This window comes from Haplochromis burtoni, unplaced genomic scaffold (assembly GCF_018398535.1).
Source record: "Haplochromis burtoni strain Fernald_Lab_line unplaced genomic scaffold, NCSU_Asbu1 Contig_1265, whole genome shotgun sequence".
Taxonomy (NCBI): domain Eukaryota; kingdom Metazoa; phylum Chordata; class Actinopteri; order Cichliformes; family Cichlidae; genus Haplochromis; species Haplochromis burtoni.
The window spans coordinates 53308-58406 of NW_024583626.1; the positions used below are offsets into that span (position 1 = coordinate 53308).

Sequence of the window (5099 nt, forward strand, 5' to 3'; positions counted from 1 at the left end):
TGACAAAGTCAATTTAACACATCAGCATACAGTGCATTCAGCCTTGTTATGGTATATATGCATTTAATTTGCCTTATGGTAGACACTGTGAATAATGGCTGATTTAGATTTCTCTGTTGAATCTTCATAAAGGCTATGATGTAACCTACATCAGTTGCCAGCATTTATGGTTGTGTGTGGTACATTATGTGTTCCTGTCCTGGTGTTTTATATGTGGCGTCAACCATAATGGAAACAAACAAAATGCCAGAATTGTTTTTTTTTTCTTCTTCTTTTTTTGTTTTGTTAATTGAAATCCTGGGATTAAACTGTTTGCTTGTTTTTTAAAGTTTGCCTTTCCAAAGAAAAACATGTGCTCTCCCAGGTTTTCCACTTGTTTGTATATTACCCTTGTACTGTGTACCTGTTTGATAGATTTTCCAAGTAACCCCACCTTGCTGCGTTGTAATTTCTGTGTAAAAAGGAAGGAAGAGAGGGAAGAAGTTAAAAAAAACCCTCTTTGTTTCCTTCTCAGCTCTGTGGTATCTGCTGTGCTGCTGCTTCACTCTCTCTCTTTACAGAAAGTTGTAGAAGTTTTCAGACGTGTCACTGCTGGATGTGAGGATGGGAGCCACTTTGCTCTGTGAGCTGGGCCTATTCTGTGAGTACATCACTGACTCCTATTGTTTGATTCATACTGATCCATAAACATGTTTTAGTAAGAAGAACAGAGCATCAGCCATTTGTACCATTTCAGGTCATGTGATCAGAGGACTCTCATGTTTTATTTATTTCATATTTGAGTGTCTTTAGTTTGATAATGTCTGAAGTTTCTGTCTTTATTGTAGTGCTCTGTACACTCCTCAGTGGGGATTCTTTCCAGCTACTCTATATACTTCCCACAGTCGAGAGAGTTATTGGGAATAGGTTAATTGGCAAATGTAAATTGTAGGTACATACGCAGGTACGCTTGTAGGTACATGTGAATGTCTCAGCCCGGTAACAGACCTGCCTAGAATGTGGTCCAATACCTTGTGACCCTGAATTGGATCAGCAGAAGAGATGGAAACAAAAATGTAAAGATAAAGAATTATATTTGGAGCTTTAGTGAGAATATTCAGGGCTGAAGCCACACAAAAAAATAAAGTATATCATATTCACGCTGTAACATGTTGTCATTATGTGAAAAGGTCTTTCCAGTTGATAAACCCCTGTGGCGGAGGCGTGGCCCCGGGCGCAGCTGCAGGGGAGGAGTGGAGCGGAAGGCTCAACAGGGCGGCGCTGCGAGGCCGGTAAGAACAGCTGATGTTGTTTATGGACTGATGATGGTCTCCCTCCGCTGTGTTTATAGTGAGACGAGGAGGAGCGGCCAGAGAGAGATCAGCTGGGCTCGTGAGCTGTCAGACTGTGGGACTGAGTCAGCTGTCATAACACAAAGACTGAATAAATGTGGAAGTTGGCAGTACATACCTGTGTGTGCGTGTGTTTGTGCCTGGCGTATTCCACAACCCCGTCCTGTCCTCACTGTGTCTCCATCATGGCTGAGTCCTGGAGCCTCAGTAACTCTGAACTGTGAGGTTGAACATCCGTCTGCAGGATGGAGCTTCTACTGGTATAAAGCTGTTCCTGATCTATCAGAGAAATCCTCCAGTTATGAGCTGCTACCTGATGGCAGTGGGACTGCACAGGACTCCTACATCATTCATGGACAGACACACACAGCAGGATATGTGTGCAGAGCTGGAAGAGGAGACCTAGAGTATCACACTGATCACAGCCAACCAAAGTTTGTCTGGTCTGCAGGTCAGCTTGTTTATTCATCCTGTCATTTCAATGAGCTGGTGTTATGTGATTACTTTGATTCAACAATATCTTTTTTTCACTCAGATGGACCCCTTTAAAAACTAATTCATATGAAAAGGCGAAACAATCTTTTCATTTCCGACTGTGATCCAGCTAATCTGAGTTTACTTGTTTCTTTTTCTTAACCTTTTCCCTTTTCAATTACAGTGATAGCACAAAAGACTAAAGGTATAAACAACAATCAGAATCAGAAAGACTTTATTTATCCCCAAGGGGCAATTAAGATACAACAGAGCAGCATGACATTGAAGATAAGTACAGAGCATAAACAGGTAATAACAGAGAGATAAAAAAAAATACACAGAATATACAGTATATACACAGTTTTAAGATTGCACAGTTTTATCCTTTAAGTGACTTAAACGTGAATAAATAACTGTAAGTGAGTAAACGTGTCAGTAGTATAAAAAGAATGTAGAGTAGTTTATTTTTATGGGTGTGGGAAATGTTCTTATCGAGTTAGAAAGCAGAGTGGCTTTGGGGACAAGGGTGGCTCTCCTCCTCTCAGTCCTGCAGGAAATGCAGCGGAGGCGTCGCCCAGAGGGGATCCATTGAAATGCGGGGTGAAGAATGTGGGAGGGGTCATTGATGATTTTGGCTGCCTGTCTAAGGGCCTGTTGGCTGAAAACCTGGTACAGGTTTTCAGCCAACAGGCCCTTAGACAGTAGCAATCTACTCCTCTTGTATTTGTTAAAATAGTCTTGAGAAAAAATTCTCTGGTCTTTCTGGAGGTCTTTCAAAGTTCTTCTTTGGATGTTGTTAAGCCTTTTATTCCATTCTCTGTCAAGATGATGCCACACTGCTCCAGTAGTCTTGAGTTTTGGGTTCTGAGTTGACTTTTCTAGACTAAATTCAAGTCTAGAATTTAAAGGAGCTGTTTGAGGCAGAAACAACATGAATTCAGTTTCCTGTTAGAAAACAATGGAGATGGGATGTTCATTAAATTGTTTGTTCTTCAATTAACCTATTATTACTTTGATTTATAAACACATAGAAGGTGTAGACTATAAACTTGTAGACTAAATTTCCATTTATATTTATGTTTATACATGTTATGTCATTTCACCAATTTTACATTTTCCTTAAAACTATAAAGAAATGGAACATGGCTTAAGATTCTGGATATTGTTGTTTGAGATTTTTGTTATTTATTCGATCCATCCATCCATCCATTCGCTTCCACTTATCCTTTTCAGGGTCGCGGGGGGCACTTGAGCCTATCCCAGCTGTCATAGGGCGAGAGGCGGGTACACCCTGGACAGGTCGCCAGTCTGTCGCAGGGCCAACACACAGGGACAGACAACCATTCGGCACACATTCACTCACATTCACACCTAGTGGCAATTTGGATTATCCAATTAACCTATCCCCACAAGCTGCATGTCTTTGGACGGTGGGAGGAAGCCGGAGTACCCGGAGAGAACCCACGCAAACACGGGGAGAACATGCAAACTCCACACAGAAAGACCCCGGCCTGATGGTAGAATTGAACTCAGGACCTTCTTGTTCAAGTTTATATAAAAAAAACCAAAACACAAATTGTTAAGTTATCAGCACTGACCATCAAAAAATACCAGAAACATTTAACTAATATTTAACATTTCTGAGCTTTGTGTCTTCACTGCATGTTGTTTTCAGATGTTCATTCAGCAGCGTCTCTCACAGTGAGTCCTGACAGAGTGCAACACTTCACCTTTGACTCTGTCTCCCTGACCTGTGAGGGAAACTTCACTGAGTGGAGAGTGAGGAAGTTCTCTGATAATGGCCAACTGAATTTTTCTAACTGCAGCAGAATGACTGGCTCTACAAACAAAATCACCACATGAGAGTCAGATATTGCAGTGTACTGGTGTGAATCTGAATCAGGAGATTTCAGCAATGCAGTCAACATCACTGTACACTGTATGTAAATGATTGCCCCAATTACCTGCTGTAAGTCATTGTATGTGAAAACGAAGACCTACATATTTTTCTCAGTAGTTCAGACATGTCCCCTCTGTGAATCACCACTGTATCACAGTACAGGGGTTACATTCTGCTAGTAGACTCTCTCAAGGCAAATTGGTCCTGAGTGGGGCGCCAGATGTAGAATAATTCTTAAAACTCCTATGATGACCACCTACTAGAAATCAACAGTCAATTTTATCATTTAAATTTTTTGTATATTCTGGACAATCGGGTAAAGAAATGAGCTGAGCTGTCAACTGATTACCACTTTTGAGTTGGTGACACCATAAGATGCTGGACACCTGTCAAAGTGCCCTGCATCTTATCAAGGATATTTGAGGGTAAGTGGGAATTTGCCCAACCAATCTGCATTTGCTTTGTGGAATTAGAGAAAGCACTTGATTGCATCTCTCGGGGTATCCTGCATGGGATACCTGGCAGGTTGTCACAGCCTATTCAGTCCCTGTATAACCACAGTGAGACCATGGAAGAGTGGCCAGGGGAAGCAAGTCTGGACTTCTCTGTCTAGACTTTTGCCTACAAAAAAACCCACCAAAACTCAGATCTGGTTCTCTTTGTCATATTCAGCTGAATGTAGAGTAAATTTAAATTCCAGACTTGATATTGTGCAATATCCCATATATTAATATATGGGATATTGCACAGTGGCAGGAATGAGCAGCAGTACTCATCTGTCAGATGGTAACAAGGAGAAGAGCTGATGTGCAGCGTTGGCTGTGGTCCTTGATGATGCTGTGTGCTTTACGGAGGCATCGCTGAAGATAAATGTCCTGAATGGCAGGAAGCCTCGTGCCAGTGATGTGCTCTGCTGCCTTCACCACCCTCTGTAGTGATTTACGGCTGCTGGCAGAGCAGCTTCCGTACCAAACTGTAATGCAGCTCGTCAGCAAGCTCTTGATTGCTCACCTGTAGAAATTTGAGGTGATGTTGGCATTCATGCCAAACTTCCTCAGCCTCCTCAGGAAGTAGAGTCGCTGGCGAGCTTTCCTGCTAGCAGTGTCTGTGTGAAGGGTCCAGGAGAAGTCCTCGGTGATGTTGACTCCAAGGAATTTGAAGCTGCTGACCCTTTCAACCTTGGTACTGTTTATGTGGATGGGCTGGTGTTCCATGACTGGTCGTTTCCGGTAGTCCACTATCATTTCTCTAGTTTTGCTGATGTTGAGAGTCAGGTTATTTTCCAGACTCCACTCGTACAGTGCCATCGTTTCCTCTCTATAGGCCTGTCAATGGAAAATTGTATTTAGTAGTCAGTATAATCTTTTAGTGATATAAGTTTGCTTTTGGTAGAA

General features: G+C 42.1%; 1 pseudogene; it reads left to right on the forward strand.

Annotated features, from left to right (window-relative positions):
• Positions 1 to 1466: 1466 nt before the first annotated feature.
• Positions 1467 to 3752, forward strand: LOC121813201 (annotated as a pseudogene).
• Positions 3753 to 5099: the final 1347 nt, after the last annotated feature.